At 47.2% G+C, this 23,899-nt stretch overlaps 1 protein-coding gene across 9 annotated transcripts in view; it reads left to right on the top strand.

The window, feature by feature from the left end:
- Positions 1-23,899, top strand: part of SAMD11 (sterile alpha motif domain containing 11) — a 226,148-nt gene that overhangs the window by 129,890 nt on the left and 72,359 nt on the right. The gene's annotated exons all lie outside the window — the stretch shown is intronic.

Here is a 23,899-nt window from a genome sequence, read left to right as displayed (position 1 = left end):
AAGGGAGATTGCGCATCAATCAACAAGTAAGGCTCTTGATGGCCCTCATGTTGTCAGCTCTTTTTATTCTCATGTGCAGCCGAGAAACTTGTTCTTCAGAATTTGGGTGCAGGGGGAGATGCATTGGGACAAATGGTAAGGATCCAGAGAGACAGGCAAGTGGATACATAGTGGGGGAAGTCCAACACTGCTGCTTTATTTAGGCTGTTGTTATCTCGTCCAAGGCCAGCGTCAAGGGTAGGCATGGTTGGGCACCTGCCAAGGGCACATGCCTATCAGGGGCCTGCTGACGAGAGCCCCTTGGAGTTGCTCCTCCTCTTCACCAGTGCAGCCTGCTTGCTCACCTGCTTCTCGCTTTGGCCAAGACAACAGTGGTGGTACCGAGGAGGAGCAGGAGCAGTAGAGTGCCACTGCCTACTTGCTCCCTGGCTCTCTGCCTGTCAAGCAAGCAAGTGGTAGCAAGGATAGGAAAGAGGATGAGGAGCAATAGTTTTGGGAAGGCAAACCCACTGAGGGAGTCTTGCCAAAGGGCCCTCAAAAGCTTAGAGGTGGCACTGATCCTGCCACGTTGTGTGTGAATGTCCCCTCATTTATCTTCACCACAACCTTGTGAGGTAGGTTGGCCTGAGAGTGCCTGACCAAAGGTCACTTAGTGAGTTTCATGGCTGGGCAGGGATTTCAAAGACTGATGCTGGCAGTAGTCCAGTCTTGTTAGAAACCCTTTTTTATGATGTCAGTGTCACAGGCAGGGCTCAACTTGCCCCACCAAGAACCTGCAACCCCCACCAAGTTTCCAAGCTGGACCAAAGTCCATACTCTTGGAACGAGAGTGACTCCAATGCCATAAACGGTGTTTCTTTAAAAGAAAAAGAAAAAAAAGACAGCAATGAGAAAAACTGAATTCTGTGGTTCCCTGAAGCTTTGCAATTTCAGCTGGTTTGCGTAGTTTCTCTTGCCTTGCATAATTTAATCTGCTTCTGTTACTCACGTGGAGGGTGGAGCATGGAGCTATCCAGGGCGCTGTATCCCCTGAGCACTGGAAACCTTATTCAGCTGGTCTTCTGGCCACACACTTTCAAGCGTCTCATTGCAACCATAAGGTCTAGAAACCTGGTGGGTTGGTTTTAATTGAGAGCTGAGACATGCAGAAGGTCTGAAGCTCAATTCCTGGGATCTCCAGGTGGGGCAAAGGGAAAAAGCCTCTCTCTGGCTGAAACCCTGGAAAGCCGCTGTCAGTTTGTTCAGCAGTAGTGAACTGGAGGAAGTAGTGGTCTGAAATGGTATAAGGCAGCTCCCTATGTTCTTAGTATGTCCTTATAGATCAAGGGTGTTGAATCTCAGCCCAGGGGCCATATTTGGCCCACCTGGGGTTCTATTCTGCTCCTCTAGGGTTCTCCAGATGGTGGTGCCCCCACCCCCTGCCCCCAACCACTTGGCAGTTTTCTGACTTTTGCTTGTCGTCCCCCACCCCGCTGCATTCTAAAGGGTTCAAATTCTCAAGGAAGAACTTTAAGCTAAAATATGCTGGTATTGTTAATATGTTGGCCCTGCCCCTTTTGCCTTTGGCCTCACCCACCACTGGAATGCGGCCTCCAAGAGCTTCTCCTAAACTGAATTTGGCCCTCAGGCTGAAAGAGGGTCAGTGCTTCTGTTATCAACCTTTTAGGCAACAATGGTGTGGGTTTTCTGGAAAATAATGAACTGGGAAATTTTCCAATGTAAATTAGCTTAATTTGCATAGGGAAAAATCAGTTTGTGTCAAAGATTTGCCAATACAAATTAGGTTAATTTGTATAGGGTCACTTGCATTGGGAAAATTTCAGTTTGCATCAGAAAATGTTCCCATGCCCCATTGTCCCAGTGTGTGTGGTGTTTTTTTGGTCCCACTACCAAATAAAAGTCCCAGTTCCCCCCACTGAGATATTTCAGGGGTGGGGGGGAATTAAAGCACACTTAATGTGATTCAAATGTTATATATGTATACATTTTTATTGGAATACTTGTAAATTTAAAGACAATACCATGTCCTTCCATTGCATTGTTTACATTTAAGAAAAAAGCAAAGGTACTGAAAACTGTTGACATGCTAATTAATTTTACCATCCCGAAGAAATGTGCCTGATACGCTGATAACCCATTCATCTACTTCGACAGAGTTTAATTCTCTTCCACTAAAGTTGTTGGGGAACCTTCAGTTTCACTGCAACTATTTCTTAGTTTCATTTTCCTCTAAGACGTAGATGTATTTCAGTGAAATATATGTATTATCTTAAGTAGTTGTTCAGGATAGTCATCGGCAAAAGATTAATTACAAACTGCCAAGCTTGCCTAATATTGTATTTGTAATTGGCATACATTCATTTTTACCGATGAACATATGAAATGGAAATTTCTCTGCAGAAAAATAAAGCACTGGAAAGTTTTCCAGATAAGTTTCTTATCTCACAGTGCAATTCTGTGTGTGTTTCCTTGGAATTAAATCCCTTTGTATTCAGTGGTGCTTACACCCCACTACTGGTACTTTCCAGATGTTTTGGACTACAGCTCCCATCATTCCTGACCATTAGCCATGTTTGCTTGGGGCTTATGGGGGTTGTAGTCCAAAACATCTGGAGGGTGCCAGGGTGCCTACTCCTGCCCTAATAAGTGTGTTTAGCATTGCAGCCTGAGGCATGTATATTGAAATCTCTTTGACTTCGATGAGTGGGCAGCCTTTATATGAAAAATGTGCCAACAGGCCTTCTGAAAAGCAAACACCTTGGCTTGAGGTGAGCTTCTTCTCAAGTCCATCACACATTCAGTGTTTCTGGCTTGAGACAACCTGGATCTGGGACTGGCTTAAACACAACTTGCTGCTAAATGCCTGGGTCAAATTTTTGCCCCCCTGGGGCCTTTTCATTTTCAAGAGGGTTGTCTGGAAAAAGCCCTTCAAAGGGATTATGCGCCACAAGATGTGCTGATGGATGTTTATTTAGAAGGCTTCCCCCCCCCCCCCGCCCCAAACCAGGATTAGACACTTTCAGGAAAGATGGGAATAATCAACAGCTCCCAGCCACAATAACTGAAATTGAACAGCCATGTTCCGAGGCAGTCCACCTCTGAAGATTGGACCCTGGAGTTAGCCAACGTGAGACCTTCACAGGGTCATCAGGCAGTCAGAAAAAAAGAATTCTGGACTTGGCTAACCCTTGCCCTGATCCAGTGAGAAAGCTCTTGTGTCCTTTTGGATTGTAAGGCTCAAGGCTGCATCTGGAGATTTTTCATCCAAGACTTTGGACTGTGTACTTGCGTATGGGGGCATCAGCTGCTGTCACTCGGCTTTTAGCAATAAATCCTCTGCACCTGTTTTGTGTTCAGGTTGCCAATAGCTCAAATCATTTTGAGTTCTAATTCTCTTTGGATTATTAACCCTCCCCTCTCTCCAGGAAAAACACCCCTAGGTCCAAATATGTACACACACAAAGCTGCACATAGAAAGGAAGGAAGGAAGGAAGGAAGGAAGGAAGGAAGGAAGGAAGACAGACAGACAGACAGACAGACAGACAGACAGACAGACAGACAGACATCTGGTGCTGTACCTTGTATTTTCAAGGAGGAGCAGATGGCCCCCCTGATGAGGCAGGTACAGCTTGGCCTTTTGCCTAGCCAGCACATGCAAGAGAGGCGGCCAGGGGAGCAGGCGTTGATAAAATCTAATTGCCCCATCGATTGCTCTCAGAGCTGCCGCCGGTTGCCTCTTAATGATTGAGATATTCTTAACATGTTTGATGCAATGCTTAGCTATGTCTCGCTCTGCCCGGCCCACGGGGGACCATAAAGGTATTACAGGGATCTCTTAATCATGGAGCAGGGCAGCGTGCACTGGGCCCTCGCTCTCTGCCCAGCACCAAAAGATTTATTATAATTATCGCCAGAGCTCTGCTTGGTTCTCTGCAAGAATGCGGAGATGGGAATGCGCTGTGTGCTTGGAGCATGGGGTGGGGGGAGGCTGCACAGTTAAACTCCTCCAAGCATTGCCTTGCTGATAAAATCCACTTGGGAGCAAGGCTAAATTAACCCAGGAGCATATCTGCATAAATGTATAGCCAACCCCACCCTCCAACTGCCCTAGCCCAATTAGTCAATATTTTAGCCCTCCCCCATCTTTTTTTGTTTGTTTGTTCTTCCAAGTGGAACATGACTTACAGAAGTGCTATGTAAAGTAAATGGTAATAACTGCTTGGAATGGCTCTGTGTACTTCAGTGTACCTGAGTGCTCTTTAACCACCTGCAAAGCACTGAATGGTTGATGCAGAGGCCTCTGTGCTGTCAGCCGCTGCTACTCAAGAGTGGAGATTCGTGGCTCCTATGAGTAGGAGTGGAGGTTTTGGAAATGGAGCTTGCCTGGGATTCAGTGTGTGTGTGGGGTGTCATAGAAATGAGAGTGGAGGCTCCCTTCAACCTGTAGCTCCTTCCACATTGGTGTTTCACATCCTGTAATGCTGTGTGGGAGGGGTTTCCTGTCCCCTCTCTCCAAATAATCATGGTTGTGTTCGTTGGCATAGCTCCACCTGCATTCAGCGGAGGTTTCTGCCCATGTTGAGACAGGTGGGGCTTTCTGCTACAAGTAGTTATATGGATGTGGTGCTAGGCTAAGCCCTGCTCAGTTCAGCAGAAATTGCACTCAAGTTGCATGACCCAATTGTTGTGTTACCTTGTGTTTGCCAATGATGTGACTTACAGTGCCTTAGAACCTGTGAGTGACCTAGAACCTTACATGTGGGACAGGAGCAAAACATTAAGTCCTTTCACTACAAACTCTGAACCTGGACCATCTATATTTTGTTTTAGGTGTGTTTCTGTTCATACTGGAAGGATCTGGCCCATTGATCCTAAGTTAAATATACATAATGTGTTCTTAAGTTAAATATACATAGTGCAGTGCTGATTGCTACCCATAAAATACTGAGAACTGGAGCTCTTCTGTCTTTAAACAGTAACCAACTTTCTGCCCCTCATGGATGCAGGAAGGATCCGTGTGTGTTTTCAAAACGTAGAGACTAGAGGTGTGGGGGTTATCATAGTCACAAATGGATACTCCTTTCCTTAGTATAGCCGCAAGATTCTGCCCCCCGTTTTAACACAAAATGGCTGCCACCCCATCTTGTACAGCTTCACACTCCCCTTCAACCCCCAAAGGGTTCCCAGAGCAGTTCACGACAAAATTAGCAATTAAAGCAAACCAGATAAAATTTAAGATATATCAAAACTTTAAGAACAGATGGATTTTTAAACAGGACAAAGCAGGGATAAAACACCCATTAAAACAAGCACCCCAAAGACTTGGGCAAATAAAAAGAGCATCACTTGGTGCTGAAAAGACATCAGAGTTGACAGGAGGCAAGTCTCCCTGAGCGGGGCATTCCAAAGATGGGGAGCCTCCACTAAAACGGACCTGTCTTAGGTCTCCACCCACCTTGCCTCCAAAGGCAGGAGGTTCTGAAGAAAGACCTCAGCATCCTGGGAAATTCACATGGAAGCAATTGGTGCTTCAGGTATACTGGTTGTAAGCTGTATAGGGCTTTAAAAGTCTATATTCTCTGTTCCCAGGTTTTCTGCTTGTAGTCCATTGTGGTGAATAATTATTTATTATTTATTTGAAGGATTTTTACCCCATGCTTCAGCCAAAAAAAGGCTCCCAGGGGGCCTTATGGTGATCAGTAATAAGATGGCCCCTGCCCTTCAACTTACAGTCTAAAAGACACAGCATAAAAGGAAACAAGATTGGGAGGGAGGAGGGAAAAAGCAAATTCAGGGGCTAGTTCTTAGTTGCAAAGTTCTTATAATGATCAGCTGGAATGGAAAACAGTTCAAGCAGAAGAAGAGCCAAAGGTGTTGGTCTCTTAGCCCAAAAACTAATGGAGTAACCCCTGCTTACCTTCTCTAGTAGTAGTAGAAGCAGCAGCAGCAGCAGCAACGACAACAACAACAACAATAATAATAGTAATGTCTCTTCCCACAATTATGCACCAAAAGAATGCAAAACAAAGTCTTGTTATGAAAAAATGATGCAAATTTACTTAATTTGTTTGTAATTAATTCATTGCAGGATCTGTGTCCTCCTCCTCCTTCTTCCTGGTGGCAGGATTTTAGATTGTTGTAATGGATAATTGGTTGTGTATAGTTGCACAGACTGTCTCCCCCCTCATCTTCCTACCACTCCCCCCCCCCCATTCTGGGGGTGGGGAGCTAGTGGATCAGATAAGTGCGAAGCTGCCTACAAGGTGCTGCTCTCTTGCTACAAAGGGATTTTCTCCATGTGCGAGAGGGAGGATGATGGCATAAGGCTCTTTTTAATCTTAATTGAGAGCGACACACAAAGGGATGAGCGCAGGAGCTGGGACTGCCTGACAAAGGCATGGCAGCAAAGCTGGTGGTTTGCACATCAAACACAGACTTACAGCCTCCCTGAGAGGCTTGCTGCATGTCTGTAAACAAATCCAATCCTTTCTATCCAGTTTGGCTAATTCACTCTGCCAGGGCATGCAAAAGCGAGATGGGCTGTTGGTGGCAGCGGAGGAGGAGGGGAGAGCTTATAGAGCAGTGCCTATCACAAGAAGCTCTGATCCTCTTGTGCATCTGTAGGGGATACTCCAGCTTGGGTCCGTTAATTCTCCCTAGGGCTGATCCAAAACGACTTCCTCTTTCAAAGGCTTTCAGTGGCACCAAAAAACCCTCCTCCAGTTTTCATCGGCTTTTCAGCGCTCCATGCAAAAATGTTTGTGTCTTTGTTTAAATTGCCCCCATTTGCCATTATGTGCAGTCGTGCTCTGTGATGTCATTTTGCCGCCAGATCTGATTGGCTGCAGGGTATCATGACATCATCCCATTCACTATGTTGGTTTGTTTGTTTATTTATTTTGTATTTATTTATTTCATTTATATTCCACCTTTCCCTTGTGGAGGCATGCATCATACATAGTTCTTCCCTCCCATATTTTATCTTCAAATCAGTCCTGCGAAGTAGCTTAGCTAAGCAATAGAGACTGACCCAAAGTCACCCAGTGAGCTTCATGGCTGACTGGGTATTTGAACCAGGGTCTCCCTAGACCTAAGCAGACCATCTAACCAGAGGGAGGGAATCTGGTGCCCTCCAGATGTTTCTACTACAACTCCTATCAGCCCCAGCTAGCATGGCCAGTGGTCTGGGATTATGGGAGCTGTAGCCCAAAACATTTGGACAGCGTCAGGTTGCTTATTCCTTCTCTAACCAGGACAACACACTGACTATATCAGGGGTGGAGAACCTGTGGCCCTCCAGATATTGGACTCCAATTTCATCAGCCAGAATGGTTGGTGGGTAGGAATGATGGGATTTGTAGTCCAACAGCATCTGGAAGGCCACCGACTCCCCACCTCTGGACTGTATGATCCCTGATTGTGGTCCATAAGTATATGATCCCTGAGTAGGTGGGGTCACCCATGGTGATCCCAATCCAGGAAGAAGGAGGAGGAAGTAACAATCTGCAGGAGGAAATGGCACAGAACAGTATTTAGAAAGGGAAACATCTGTTCTGCCTAAGTTTTTTTCAGGCTAAATAAAACTGAGATTTTGAGGATGCAAAACTCCATGCCCAAACTACTGAATGTAAGCAGATGAGACACCACAGCAGAGTGGAAGAGCACCCCTGCTTTGCAAATGGAAGGTCCCGGGTTCAATCCCTGCTGTTTCCCCTGAAAAAGTAGGATAGGGGAAACGCAAAACTGCTGCCCAGCCTTATCTTGCGATTCAAAGGAGGAGTTGACATGCATTTTCTTCCAGGACTCTGCAGGGTAATTGCAGCAAATTATTGGGATGCTAGCTTTTTGTTTTCCCCTTTACTATTTTTTTAAGACACTTTTATTGAATTGCCTCTCATACGAAACTGAGCAGACCACCAGCACCGAGTGGTGGTCAAGCTACAGTAGGCCATCGCAGCCACCTTTTTTGCCATGGAAAAGGATGGCTGTTCCGTTGCGGTGGCCTGCAGAGCAAAGAACACCTTCCCTGCCTCGTGCGGCTGGTGTTTGTTTAAACGGAGGATGGGGTGATTAAATCGTCCTCATTACTCATCTGTGTGCGTGTCTGCACTGTTGTTGTTTCTCCTCTGCCGCAGCCTGGCAGGATCATCCCTTCATGTGCAGCTTTGATTTTGAATCTTGGATCCTAAGACATTCAGAAATCTTTGTTTACTTATGAGCAGATGCAGCCTTGCTTCCCTCTCCTAGAGTAAGGGTGAATTTGCCTCTTAAGTTATTCATATGATTGCATTTATCATCTTATAACCTGCGTTATCTGTTCTTATAGAACATGCTGCATCTTATCACATTGGGTATACAGCCAGTAACACAGGGATGTTGAACCTCAGGCCCGTTGGCCCAATCTGTCCTTCCATGGTTCCCCAGATGGCCATGCCCCCTTTCTGCCGACCACCAATCATTTGGTGGTTTCCTGGCTTTTGCACAGATCTTTCCCATCCTAAAAGGCTGAAATGCCTCTCTTTAAGGCTAAGTTACTGGCAGTAGGAGCTTTAAGCTAAAATAGGCTGGTATCTTTGGTATTTGTCCCTTTGGTCTTCAATCCCACCCGCCAGTGGAATGCAGTCCTTGAAAGTTTCGAAATTGAATTTGGCGGTCGGACTGAAAGAGATTCAACACCCTGCTGGTGTACCCCAACATTATCAAAGTGGAGAGGCGGTTTGCCATCACTTTGATCAGTGGGTGTGGGGGTGTCCTTGGAAGCTTCTCAGGGGTAGTGGAGGAGAAGGTCAGTAATGGCAGGCAGGTTTCCCAGTTCCAATCTTCCCCTGCAATGGAAGACCGCTCCTGATTTTCTCCAGAGTCAGGGGAGCACTGGGGTGTACTCCGGGACACATCTTCAGTTCAAGTGTGGCCAGGTTAAGGCCCAACTGGCCTGGTTTCATGCCCTAGAACAGGGGTGGATAGACATCAGGCTTGCAGGATCTACTTCGTTTTTTAGCAGAACCCCAAGTTCCATCAGCTGGAGTCAGGTCTGGAATAGTGGCTTGGGAGGGCGGACCCAGACACAAAATGGTGGCTCAGGGGCAAGAAGGGGGTAGAGCCCATTACCTACTCTACCCTGTGAGCTAAGCTGCCTATACAAGTACCGTTTTACATCTGCATTACTAGAGATCAGGAATTCTAACACAGAACTCTAAAACTGGCCAGCAGAACTGCACAAGGACATCTGCTCAAAGACAGCTGACTAATAGGGACAGTTTACAGGTGAGAGATGAGCAATGAATACAAAGGCAGACATTATATCATATACAGAGTTATATCATATACAGCAATTTAAATATTGCAAAGTAGACAATTGGGAGTCAGAAACTCTTGCTAATTTACTGGAAATCACCCAGAGATCTCCCGGTAGATCCCAATCTACCTTCAGCCCATTGTCAGCCTAGAATATGCTCCATAACTCTCTGTGATATACTCCTGTTCTGTGGCACATGCTTAACATGCATTTATTTAATGCTGGGTTGGCATGTTTATTTATTTATTTATTTATTGCATTTATACCCCGCCTTTCTCCCTCTCGCAAGGAACTCAAGGCGGCTTACATTATCCTCCTCCTCACCGTTGTATCCTCACAACAACAACCCTGTGAGGTAGGTTGGGCTGAGAGTCTGTGACTGGCCCAAAGTCACCCAGTGAGCTTCCATGGCCAAGTGGGGACTAGAACCCGGATCTCCCGGCTCCCAGTCCGTCACTCTCACCACTACACTACACTGGCTCTCTGGATTTCTACACTGGAAATGTTTATTCATTTTATATTGTTCATTTTATTGTGATTTTATTTTTATCATTATTGTAAAACATGTTGTTGTTGTTGTTCAGTCGTTCAGTCGTGTCCGACTCTTCGTGACCCCATGGACCATAGCACGCCAGGCCTTCTTGTCCTGCACTCTCTCCCGGAGTGTGCTCAAGTTCATATTGATTGCATCGGTGATGCTATCTAGCCATCTCATCCTCTGCCGTCCCCTTCTCCTTTTGCCTTCAGTCTTTCCCAGCATCAGGGTCTTTTCCAGAGAGTTTTCTCTTCGCATTAGGTGGCCAAAATATTTCAGCTTCAGCTTCAGTATCTGTCCTTCCACTGAGCAGTCTGGGTTGATTTCCTTTAGGATGGACTGATTTGACCTCCTTGCAGTCCAGGGGACTCGTAAGAGTCTTCTCCAGCACCACAGTTCGAAAGCATCAATTCTTCGGCGCTCAGCCTTCCGTATAGTCCAGCTCTCACAGCCATACATTACTACTGGGAAACATGTAGAAAAGTTTATTTTTGGAGACTTTCAATTTAATAAATAAACAAACAAACAGCAGGCAAGTTGTCCTCTGAAGTTAGAAAGGTTTGAAAGTACTAACGCTGGAAAACCAGGCATTATGGATTGTAGAGAAGGATGGGCCACTTTGCGGGAAAGAAAGGGCAAGGGTCACTTCTTCACACAACATGTAATGAACTTGTGGAATTCACTGCTACATGATGTGGCAATGGCCACTAGCTAACATGGCTTTAAATGGAGATTGGACACATTTATGGCAGCTACAATGGTGATATAGTGTATCCAGGTTCAAAGGCAGAAATGCCACTGAGAACCAGGTTTGGGGGGGAAAGTGGGAGGGCTATTGCCTTTCATGTCTTGCATGTCAGCTTTCTAGAGATATCTGGTTGGCTGCTGTGGGAGGCAGGATATCAGTGGGCCTTTGGCTCAATGGGCCTGTGGTCTGATCCAGCAGGACTCCTCTTGTGTTCACATTGGCTCAGTTTGAACAAGGGTTGTGCTAGCCATAATTTAATGCCCAAATCCTGTTTGAGCTTCTAGACATACTGAAGGCAAACCATTGTTTATAGCTGTCTGCCTGTTTTCATTTTCCATATTCACAGCACTCCTGTTTCTATCAATGTAGCAGCGATGATTAAATATGGTTAGTCAATTTAGACATTACACCAAAGCATGATTAGCACAAACCTTGGTTTGCAAATGTGCTTCAAACCATGGCATCTGGTTTGGTTTGCTGACCAAACTGATAGCTGTAAGCCATAGTTTGTCAATTCAGACATCATGTGAAACCATAGTTATGGTTCCTTAACCATGGTTTTGTGTGTTGTCTCTTCTAAGGCACAGTGAAGTTGCAGTCTGGGAATTAAAATGTGGATTCCCCCCACCCCTTTGATGTATGATTGTGAGTATTTGCAATAGTGATTGTGTGTTGGGAATGGGGGTAGGGTTAGTCCAGATTGATTAATACAGAGTGTCGGGGTGGGATATTTTTATTTCTGTTGCAAGATCACTTGACACAGGCTAATTACCTGTTTATCTATATTGTTTTGGTGGTGAGGACATTTCTTAGCTGAGCCAATGTAATATCATTTTTAAAAATTCCCACACTTTCCAGCTGCTCAGAGAATGAACAGCGACAGTACTTTCACAGTCCAACTTGGATGAGGGAAGGGAATATTGTTATGTTTGGCTGGGACTGATATTTTAGGCAGACGTTAGGGATGTGGGAGTCTATGTGGGAGGAGGCTGATGATGGGAAAACTGAATAAAAAGAGGTTCCCAAAGCACAGAGATGGGGGGGGGGGACTGAAGGCTTGGGCAAAGTAGACAGATACTGGAGGAAAGGGGAGGAGGAGGAGGAAATAAAGCAGTGGGAAAAGGAGGGTATAAGGAACTAACAAAATACTAGACTGAAGAAAAAGGATGGTTTGGAGAAAAATATCATAGAATCATAGAATAGTAGGGTTGGAAGGGGCCTATAAGACCATCGAGTCCAATATCTTAGGGCTAAGAGGCACTGGGGTGGGACAGGGGCTGAATCGGTCATATTGATGGGAACTAAGCAACTAATTCTGTGGCTGCAGGTTTGTTACCTAGGGAGGCGGTGGGCTTTCCCACACTGGAGGCATTCATGACGAGGCTGGACAGCCATCTGTCAGGGATGCTCTGACTTGGATTCCTGCCTTGAGCAGGGGGTTGGACTTGATGGCCTTGTAGGCCCCTTCCAACCCTACTATTCTATGATTCTATGTAGTATACTTTAATCCAGAGGTGGGCAGATGTCCAGATGCTTTGGACTTCAACCCCCAGAAGCCCCTGCCAGCACAGGCAATGGTCAGGAATAATGGGAGTTGAAGTCCAAAACATCTGGACATCTACTTTCTGCCCACCCTTGCTTTAATCCACCTTTTAATGCAAGGAAATGGCTTATTCGCAGGGAAGTGCCGCCTGAAGGTCTGCCTAGTCTCGATAGGTACTTAAGATGCAGGCAACATCCCAAATAATTCTGAGGATACCTTTTATGGGATCAAAAGTGTGCTGGCCTGGTATGCGAAGACAGCCAGCTTTCGTGTTGCACAGAGTTTGTCCTCAGAGAGGATTTTTCTGGCCCTTTCACTTTGCTGCCCAATTGATGTGGTGTTTCTAATGTCAAATGAACCTATTTTGGTCCTGCCAGGCTTTTATGAAACAGGTGGCGCCCACTGCTGAGTTGGGAATAGATTTGGCCAGCTGGTTATTGGGGGGGGGGGGAGTCTTTTTCCGACAAATCCCAGCTCATATTAAAGCCACTGAAGGTTTTCTTGGCCAACATAGCTTTTTGTGTTGGTGTAGAAGCAACCCAAGTGAAATCCAGAAAAGGGCCCAGATCAGGCAGTTCCCCAAAATAAAACTCCCCTCCCAATTCCCTGCACCACTTCCTCTTCCAGGTGCCTCTCGGGCAGAGCTGATAGAGTGCCAAAAATATATGTGGTTGATGCGCTGTTGTCTCTTTCTGATGTTGTATATGGAAATCCAATATAAGCTGTAATGTGACCCCGTAACTTTCCCTCTCTTTGCTGCTGTGGGCAGGAAATGAATTGCTGCTCCCGACCTTGCTGTGAATGGATTGATTTGGGTACGAAGTTATCGGGGTGTGTGTGTGTGTGTGTGTGTGTGTGTGAGAGAGAGAGAGAGAGAGAGAGAGTGTGTTTTGTATATCGCGTGTGTGAGTGGTGTATATATAAATAAACCCAGGCTCCTTCATGCTGTGCCTCTTACGCCTACTGCAGATGTAATGTTCCCTTTAGGACAGGGGTGTTGAATCTCTTTCACCCAGGGGCTGAATTCTATTTCATAAAAGCTTTCAGGGGCCGCATTCCAGTGGTAGGAGGGGCCAAAAGCAAATGGGGATGTGGTAAAAAATACCAGCATATTTTAGCTTAGAGCTCTTACTGCTGAAAACTAAACCTAAGGAGAGGCATTTGAAGCTTTTAGAATGGGTAAAACCCCACACAAAATCCAGGAAACAACCAAATAATAGGTGGACATGTTTGGCCCCATCCTGAGGTTATGCATCCCTGCATTTGGAGATTGGTGTGCTATAGGGAAGCATGGTCCCTCTTCTCTCTTGTGTTCAGATTAAGAATCTAAGAACAGCCCTGCTGGGCTGGATCAGACGAAAGGTTTATTATCTAGTCCAGCATTCTGCTTCAACAGTGGCCAGCCAGATGCCCCTTGGGAAGTCCAAAGTAGGACATGTGTGCAACAGCACCCTCCCACTCATGTTCCCCAGCATATTACCTCTGATACTGGAGATAATTCTATAGCAGTCAAGACTAGTAGCCATTGATAGCCTTATCCTCCATGAATTTGTCTAATCCTCTTTTAAAGCTGCCCAGGTTGGTGGCCGTTGCTATGTGTGGTGGCAAATTCTATAGTCTAACTATGTGCTGTGTGAAGAAGTACTTCCTCCCTCCCCTTTCTTTTCGGAGCTAGCCATGTTGCAGTGTTCTGTCTGCATTGATGTTAACACCATTCTTGATTTATCTGCAAGCCAGAGTTTGCAACCAGGATTAGAAGCTGGTTTGCAAACCCTGGTTAGCATTAATTTCTGTCTAGCTATAATGCTGCTTCCAGAATGGAAGAGACAAGGGGATTCTTTCTTGTTGTGGGGTAGGGGGAGGAAACATATGAGCTTGTGGCATGATCCCAGCTGCTAACCATGGTTCAGGACTATTACATCTCCACCAGGCCTTAGAGGTGGTATATTATTACTGATTTAGGGAGCAATCCTATGGCTGCTAGATAGCCATAGGATACGTCGGTTTCCAGGAACTCACCTTCCCCCACTCCCGCGCTGTATCGCGGGGCAGCTCAGGATGGCTCTGCACTTGGAAGAGGGGTGCGGGGTGGTGAAAACGAGGCATTCTGGGGGGCGTCCTGGGGCGGGGAAGGTGGAAATGCTGGTACAACACATCCTTTGCGTCATCCAGCAGCCGCCTCCCCCGCTCTGTGAAATCAGCTGTCCAGCCGCAAATGCAGGGCGGGTGAAGCGTGGAGGGGACGATCCCCTCCATGCTTCTCCTGCTCTGCATTGGATAGGCGGGTGTATCATCATAGGATTGCACCTTTATTCATTATTCCTTTAAACAAAAGACCATATTCATTTGAAAAACTTTTGGGCTTGTTGTCTGTAGGGACCAATTTCACACCTCTTGTTGTTGTTGTTGTTGTTGTTAATTACATTTCTATACTGCCCCTTAGCCGAAGTTGTCTGGGTGGTCTGATGTTGTGAGGGTGTGTGCTTTTAATCTCACCAAATTTCAAAGCTGTCGGTTTGCAGCTGAGAGACAAGTCCAGCCAAGGAACACATGATGGCTGTGGAGGAGTAAGGGTTAAGCCAGCAATGGGGCCGCTGCTCATAAATTAACCAGGGACCTACCCCTTCCCCAGATACAAAACTGAGGTATTGAACAGGGCTGCCAGGACGACTTGTTGTTCCGCAGATGCTGTGCTCTCTCCAGCAGTGGGAAACTAATTGGCGAGGGAGCAGCTGCATCCCAGCATTGGGGTTGGGGGGAGAAGAGCCCAACCAATTAAGAACTCAGGGGAGACTTTGCCGTGCAAATCACCCCCTCCCACCTTTCCATTTCCCAGTCACTTGCTTTTTCTCGTCCCTGTGTGTGTCTGTTTTTAACTTTTCCCAGCTCACACTTTTCATTTCTAGGGCTCTGTTCTTTATTTCCTTTCCCATGTCTCCTGTTTTCCACACGTCCCGCCTTTAAAAAATTATTTTTATGTTTCTTCCTTTGTTCTGTCTTATGGCTGGTTTAACAGTTATGTCCTATTTATTTAACATATTTCTAAGTCGCCTTTCAGGGCAGGAGTCCTCCCAAGGCAGCTTACAATGGGCCCGTTTTATTACTCTGTGTTGTGGGTGAAGGATACAAAGGATTCTTACTTCCGGGGCATATTGAGGGCCCACACCCCAGCAGGGGCTCACTGGCAAGAGCCCCCTGGAGTTGCTCCACCTCTTCACCATTGCAGCCTGCTTGTTCGTCTGCCTCTTACTCTGGCCCAAACAATGGTGCTGGTGAGAAAGAGGAGTAGGAGATGCCATCACCTACTTGCTCCTTGGCTCTCTGCCTGCTAGGCAAGCAAGCGGTAGCAATGATGAGGAAGAGGATGAGGAGCAAGAGCGGCTGGCGAGGAAAAGATAGACTCACTGAGGGAGGAGGCCCGTGGAGGGTGTCTTGGCCAAGGGCCCTCCAAAGCCTGGAGCCGGCACTGCTTACGTCTTCACCCTGTGGGCCATTCCATCTGTGCGTGGCACCTGAATTCCACCCTTTATGTTCTAGGTGACATGGGCCAAGTCTAGGTGACTTGGCCAATGGCCCAAGAAACTGAACCATGATGCCCCCACTACATCAGGTGCCCGCATGCTCCCTTGCACCATGATCAGTATGCCTTTGCTTCCCCTCCTCTGGATTGGGATTGCTAATTTCTTACATAACTCTGTCCTTAATTCACCTCTCTCTCTGCCAAGTCACATGACAGTTTCTGAGACAGAAGGATCACCATGAAGTGACGTTTGCCTTTCTGCATTCAGATGTAATTAAACCAAGCCTTAAGTATCAGATTGTTGGGGCTATGTCTCTTGAGGTTGTCCTTGGCCTAACAGTAGGCCTTTCTCCAGAAATGTTGATTGTAGTGAACCCTTTTCTCTCTCAGAGGCCTTCACTTGGCTATTACCAAGATCAGGGCTGCATTAACCATCCCACTAAGTACTCTACTAAGTGGGTCCCAAGCCCCGAAGAACCTGTCTCCTGGCTTAATTATCTAGTTCTGTGAAACACAGAAGCGAAAGGAAAAAACATTGTATGGGACTGGGAAGCAACACTGGCTGTTCCATGAACATAGCAAGCTGCTACACACTGGGCTAGACTCTTTGTCCATCTACCTCAGTATTGTCTACTCTGACAGCCAGTGGTTCTCCAAGGTCTCAGAGTCTTTTCCATCAAGTGATCAAGGAGCTTTGTTAACACACACAGGCAGGCCTGTTGTCGCACAGCATCCTGCTGGGGTTCTAGTGCTATGGGAGATCCCACCACGTGGACACTCGCCCGCCCACAACTCCCACCATTTATTGGGAGGTTGGCGTGCTCGTGCTGCAAAGCAAAGCGCTGCCCTTCGGCGCCATCTCTGTTTGGCTTCAAAATTGTGAATTTGTGTTTTGGAGCTCAGATTCCACCTCTGCCTTGTAAATATGTTCTTGGGAAAGTTACTTTTCTTTTAGTCTCACCAGTCTGCCTTCTGGGAGATGAGTGTTTTCTGGGAAATTAGGCCCACCATAGCAGCCATTTTATGAATAGGCAGGCAACCCCCATGGTAGCTATTTTGTGAGATCTATCATGACAGCTACCATTCCCACTCCCCACAGTGCCTTGGACCAATGCAATATCCAAGTCATTGTGGGGGGAAAGAAAATGTTGGACACCGGGAAGGTGCAACCCTGAGTTAAGCTCCTCCCCGTGAACCTTAGGGGGGCACCCTCATAAGAGGAGAACCATCGGGGAGGGCACTTTGCTGAGGGCCTCCTAAAACCCAGAGTCAGCCTTGCACAACGCAGGCCCTTCCGTGACGCATCTTTAAAAGTCCTGAAAATGAAAAACACTTGCAAGATGCTTTTACCACAAATACTGAGGAAAAATCTCACCTTGTGGTGACTCTTCCATCTCAGACACATGAATAGATCCTGTGCCTGCTTTCCTTTATCCACGGACTCTAATTTTTCACTTCCCATCTTTTCTTGCCCTTCTGTTATCCCCCAACCACATTTTTTGTACTGTGTGCATGTCCTCTCTCCCTCTTCTTTTCCCCTTTGCCTCCCCTCACTGTCTTTGAGCTCGGGAAGAAGACAATTTGAAGGCTTTCCGCTCCATGCTCAGCCGAGAGGTTCTTTTCCCCTCAAGCCAATCAATGGCAGCCTTTTCGGCCCCGGCGGGGCTCGGCAAACACGAGATCAATAAGTTATTAGCACCATTCTGTCAGCTGTAATGTGGAGATTGATCGGGGCTGGGGCTCTTGCACGCCGCTTGGCACTTCCCCAGCCTGATAAAGATGACAGATTAAGGGAATAAGAAAAAGGAATTAAGGAGTCTGGCTGTCAAAGCCTGTCACGGGCCAGTGGGGGCTGAATGAGTGCAGTCGGACGCTTAAGTGACGTTGAGGGCACAGCTCCTCCTGGCAGCTCCCTGTGAAACTGCTATCTTTTAGCGGTCGCCTTCAAAAGCGGTGCAGAAAGGCCAAGGCCTTGACAAAATGAAACGGTAATGGTCGCCATGGAACTGTCAAGCCTGGTATCTGAGGATGCATCAGCTCACCATGGAGACGAGCACTGGGCCCAAGGTGGTGCAGGCCGAGTTTCCTGTCAGGGAGCCTTCTCCAAGCTGTGCCCTCCAGATGTGTTGGACTGCAACTTCTAGCATGTCCCAGCCAGTATGGCTGACAGGGTCCAACACATCTGGAGGTCAGCAGCTTAGAGAAGGCTGCTTTAAGGCAATGTTGAGGGCTACTATTTTGTTCCCTAGTCCCTAAGAAAGTAACAGCCGTGCTGGGTCAGACCAAGGGTCCATCTAGTCCAGCTCTCTGTTCACACAGTGGCCAACCAGCTGCCCACAGGGAATTCACGAGCATGGACATGAGTGCAACAGCACCCTCCTGCCCATGTTCCCCAGCATCTGATGCACATAGGCTTCTGCCTCTGATACCAGAGGAAGCGTATAGCCATCAGGACTAGTAGCCATTGATACCCTTATCCTTCATGAATTTGTCCAGTCCCCTTTTAAAGCCATCCAAATTGGTGGCCATCACTACATCTTGTGGAAGTGAATTCCACAGGTTTTTGAAAAAGACCTTCATTTTATCTGTCCTGAATCTCCCACAAATCAGCTTCATGGGATGACCCCAGGTTCTAGTATTATGAGAGAGGGGAAAATGTCTCCTTACTAACTTCCTCCAGACTGTGCATCATTTTGTACACTGCTATCACATCTCCTCCTGCTGGTCGTTTTTCTGAGATGAACAGTCCCAGATGTTCAGTGTGACAGAGTGCTAAGAAGAACTTGATGCATGCTTGTAAATAGCCACTTGTTTTGGTCCACTGTGACAAGTAAGAATTGCCTTCAGATGACCAGGTGGGGAATCATCTGTTGGAACCAGGTTGGGTTATTTATTCATTTAAGATCTTAGATGAGATCCAGATGTTTGGAATAATACCTCTTAGTCCAAGTAGCTGCTGTAACTTTCCCGATCCCCACCAGGGTTGGGAGATCAGTGCGTCACGACTGTGCGCATTCCCCTTTTAATCTCCTTCCCCTCACTTTTCATGGCTGGCTGTGATGTAGTGTTAATGCAGACCTTGGCTACTTTTGAACTCCAGAGCTAGAAGGTGGCCTGGAAACTCTGATTAAAGCTAATCATGGTTAGTTCCCAAAAGGGAAGTGAGGGGGGATTTTGTTTATCAAGGGGTGGAGGGAGCATGAAAGCTCGGGGCATGCTTCTGTCTTCCTAACCATGGTTAGGAGATTGGGACAGTTATATTTGCACAAGATCTTTAGGTATTAGCAGTGGTGTAGTGGTAAATGTTGAAGTGCAGGCGATCAACTTGACAGTCCCCATCGTCTTGCCCTCAAGGAGAGTGCAAAAATACAGGTAGCTGTGTTGACAGATATCTATATCTAGCATGATACCCCATTTATTAAGATCAGCTGACAGTCCTAGAATAGTGAACTGGCAAAGGGCAGTGCAGTGTTTATTTAGTATGTTGGACTTTGGCTAGAGAGACCTGAAATTGCATGAGAAAGGGAAAGAGAGGGAGATGACATGTCCCTAAATAGCATCAAAATACCAGCTCAAGATTGTCCAGGAGTTTCGTATCTCCAAGTCAACATACCAGTTCTAGCAGTTATTATCTCCCATCAGGACCAGGTCTTTTGCAAAGCCAGTTGGTCTTAATTACCTATTCAAGACCTAGCCATCCCCAAATACTCTAGATTACACCAGGGATAGCTTACAACAATACATTGTTGTTGGGAAAATCCATTTTTTCCCAGCAACAGTAGCAATATAGAGAGAAGACCACGTCTTTTAGCTCAGATGCATTTCAATGGAGAGCCAACATGGTGTAGTGGCAAGAGTGTTGGACTAGGAGCTGGGAGATCCGGGTTCTAGTCCCCACTCGGCCATGGAAGCTCACTGGGTGACTTTGGGCCAGTCACAGACTCTCAGCCCAACCCACCTCACAGGGTTGTTGTTGTGAGGATAAAATGGAGAGGAGGAGGATAATGTAAGCCGCCTTGTGTTTCTTGAAAGAGGAAAAAAGGCAGGGTATAAATGCAATAAATAAATAAAATAAATTCAATGCTAACTCATTTCTGCAGCGGTCAAGGGTTTATAAATACATAAATAAAAGAAAAATGTTTTTGGAGGGGACATTGTCCCTGCTAATCAAAAAGTCCTAGTGCTTCAGCCCTGCAAGTCCTGGCTCTGCTACACCACTATGTATCAGTGAGCTTGTGGACTTGTAAACTTTTATGGGCCTATAAACTTCCATCGCAAGGCTAATCTGGGACCCGGGGCAGGCGGGGAGGGGGCTAGTATGAGCTTTCCTTGTGTGTCAGGGAGGCGGGAAGCTCCGTCCTTCTCTGGAAGGCACTCAGAAATTGAATGAAACAGAGATGAGCCGATTCCAACTGCCTTGGATTAAACAAACTTATAAACATTTGAGACTCGGGAAGTTTTCAGTCATCATCTTTGACTGAATGTTCAAATTCCAACTGCTTTGATTTATTTATAAACTCTTGACCCTGCAGAAATGAGTTTGCATTGGAACGTGTCTGGCCGAAAAGACGTGGTCTTCTGTCTCTGTTGCTTTCATCTTAGTTTTTCTTGTCTTTATTGCAGGGGGTGGCAGCTTCTGGCCCTCCAGATGTTTGGCTTACAACTCCCATCTGCCCTAGCCAGCATAGCCAGTGGTGAGGGATGATGAGAGTTGTAGGCCAAAACATCTGGAGGGCCACATGTTCTCGACCGGTGCTTTATTGCATCCTGGAGGAGTTCAGGTGCTGCATGCAGATGGGAAGGCCCAAGGGGTGAAAGAGTAAGAACCTTTTGGACCAGCCCCCCACACACCTTTTTAGACCTGTGGGCACGTTTGGGAATTTGAGAAAATGCTGTGGGCACCACCACAAACTGGCTCCCATGGAAGATGTGGCTAAACTCATAATGGTTGCCATGGGGGCCTGGCTAGTCAAAAGAGCTGTGTGGTGGGGAGAGAAATAGTGATGCTAGAAGCTGGGAGGGAGGGGGAAATAGCAAGGCAAGTGGATAGAGGGGAAAGAAAGGGCAGGGCTTGAAGCTGGGAGTGGGGAGAAACAGTGAGGTAAAGAGGTGTGGGGGGAGAGAGATACTGAGGCTAGGGGCTGGGAGTGGGGAGAAACAGCAAGATAAAGGGCTGAGTGGGAGAGAGAGAGAGCAAGGCTAGGGAGGGAGAGAAAGAACACCAGGGATGGGAAAGGGAGAGAAATAGCACGGCTAGAGGCTGGGAGGGAGCGAGCAAAGTCTGTCTGGATGGAAGTAGATTGGGTGGGGCTAGGAAGCAGCTCTTTCCTTCTCTTCCTGCCCGCTGAACAGCTGATCAGTGGCAGGTTCAGGAACAGGAAGGAGAACCTGGTGTCCTAACATTTTTCAAGGTTTTTAAAATTAAAAATAAACTTTTGAAGGAGGGAGGGAGTGGAGAACTTTACAGGTGCTGTTGGAGGTCCCTGTGGGTGCCTGGAACCCTTGCTTTGTAGCTTTCACACACCATGCGGAGTAAAAAAATGAGCCCACTGTAAGCGGCCTTGGGAGGGCTCCTACCCTAAAAGGTGTTCTAGTCATATTTTAAATAAATAAATAAGATTTGACATCCCTGGCATAGATGTTCAAAAGTGGCAGTGGGGGGCTGGGGGTGGCAGGGGAGCCAAAGACCCTGCCTTAGTAGAGCAGGTTTGCAAACCCTGGTTGAGATGGGGGTGGTGAAAGTGTTAATCACAATTAGCATGACATTGACATAGATGGCCTCTGTAACAGAACCATTTGATACCCACATCTGACCATAAAACATATTGGCGTAAGAGAGAATCCCATCCTCGGATCCAGACGTATGTGTCTATAGCCTGCATGTTGTGCGTGGGTTTCTCCCTCCGTCACAAAGAGGAATGGCTCTGCTTGTTTTCCATTCTATGAATTTTTACCACCTTTTTATGGCTTCGCACATGCTGTAAAAATGAACCTGACAGGGCATGTCTGCGCACCTCTCCTCGTAAACAGCCTTATTACAGGTGAGCGTCGGGAAAGGCTGTGCAGTGACCCGTCCCCTGTCTCTGCTGCGTTCTTTTGTGGGAGGTGCTCATGCACCTGACAGTGCTCATGCCGTTAAACCAAGCCTTAGGGATCCAGTTGCTGGGGCTTCTTTCCTTGAGATCGTCCTTGGCTTAACGATAGGCCTTTCTTCAGAAATGTTGATGATCATAGTGAACCCTTTTCCCTCTTCACTCGAGGCCTTCGCTCAATCATTATCTTGATCAGGGCTGCATTAACCATCCCGCTAAATACTCTACTGTGTAGGTCCGAAGCCCAGTAGGGCCTTTTTCCTCGTTTACCTATCTGGAGCAGGGGTGGGTTACCCCATGGGACATCCCTCCCACCCCACTGTTTCTCAGTGTGCCCTCCCACCACTGTGCTGCTGATGTTCATGCTGGCGACAAAACAATTGTGTATTTGTCACCGAAAATTGGCGGCAAACTGCAATGGAATGCTAGACTGGCTAGATTTAGCTTGTTTTCATGCTAAATTTGGCCATCGCGGAGCTCCGTAGTGGTTTTCCACTGGAAATGTGGCCATTTTTTGCCTCCTGTGTCCTGCTGAATTCCTCAGGGTGCTGGAAGTGGTGGCAGAAGAGCAGCCCGCCTTGGTGGGGGGGCGCATGTGTGTGCACGTGCAAGCAAAAATGGCCCCTGGGCCTCCCAAAGTTGCTAACCCGTTGAATCAAGGGCTTCCCAGTCTGAAACATGGAAGTGAAAAGCGAAAACATCACACAGGGCCGGGAAGCAAGAGTGGCTGTTTCAGGAGCATAGGACCCTGCCATCGGGTCTCTATGAAGCTAAGGCAAAGACCACAAATGGATTTAAACTAGCCAGTCAAATCTTGGCTCCTAGGTGTCTAGACGCCAATCATTTTGTGTCCGTCCCCCCCATCCCCCTGCTTGCCCTCTGTTCAAATTACACCCTGTAATTCCCATGACCTTTCCCGCTTCCTCTCCTTTTGTCCTGCAGATTTCTTCCCACTAAGGGCCAAGCCCAGGAGTGGAAAGATGGCTTGTGGCTGCATGGAACCCCACTGGGTGCCTTTCACCTGCCGGGCCATTGTTCTTTCACCGTGGAAGGGTGGGCTGCTTCTCGCTGAACAGGGCAGGGTGAACAAAATCAGGCCTGTTGCCAGGGGCGTTGTTTCTAGGGCCCAGGGCAAGCACATTGCACATGCTGTAGCAACGGACTGAACAGCAAGCAGGGTCTTGTGGCTAGAGGTTTTCTCTGTACACTTGCTCCTGTAGAGTTCAGACTTACAAGGCAGGGAACAGTGCCCAGGCATTAACCTCCGCACCCCCAAAAGAGGCAAGGCCTCAAACTGGTGTTCAAAAAACAACACATCATACTTGACTAACATGATGTGGCAATACCCCAGTTGCTGGGGTCACTAACATTTTCCCAGCTTAACAGTACAGAATGTGTCTCCTGATGGGAAGGGGACCAGCTTTCTCCAGCATAAAGCTGTGGGATGAGGGGGAAGTTGGACCCGTTGGATTTCTCCTCGTCCCTCGTATTGTAAAAGGCACAGGAGCCTCCTCTCGGAAAAGAACTGGCAACCCATATGTGAAGCTCTCCTCCTCAAACTGCACAGGGACTGTATTCAGTGGCAGAGCATACAAAAGGTTCCAGGTTTGATCCCTGACATCTCCAGGTAGGCTTGATGGACCAAGGGTCTGATCCAGTTACGTTCCTAATTGATGGGCAACTGTGCAATGGGTTTCTGTGTGTGCTCACTTGAGCAGTCTGTGGTCAACCTCACCATGGACTAGAAAGCCGCCAAACTAGCAAGGGAAGTTTAGTTTCCATTCAGGGGAAGAAATACCTTACCTGCTGCTCTGCAAGCCTATTTGTTTCTTCTGCTATTTATGGCGCCAGCTGGAAAAGTGCCGGGGGGGGGGGGGGGGCGGCGGCGCAGTGGGAGAAGTTTTCTAGGCTGAGTCTGGACCATGGGCCACCTGATCAGCATCAGAGATGTACAGTACTAATGCATGTCTTAGTTCTCTGTATTGCAAGGGCCCTTAGCAAGGGGATATTGCACTTCTTCCATGGGTTCCTGTTGATTGTAGCCAGAAGCTTTTCCTTGCCAGCACCATGCTTTCTTGTTTCCTGGATGAGTATATAGGATATATTTGAGACACTTTGGAGGTGGAGACTAAACGTTCCCTAGCTGATGCTAGTGCGTGGCGTGAG

The sequence above is a fragment of the Heloderma suspectum genome, chromosome 15 (assembly GCF_057233095.1).
Source record: "Heloderma suspectum isolate Gila_16-S chromosome 15, 16-S_ref, whole genome shotgun sequence".
In the NCBI taxonomy this organism is placed as follows: domain Eukaryota; kingdom Metazoa; phylum Chordata; class Lepidosauria; order Squamata; family Helodermatidae; genus Heloderma; species Heloderma suspectum.
The sequence above is the reverse complement of the archived record's forward strand: the minus strand, read 5'-3'. Positions and strand labels throughout refer to the sequence as shown.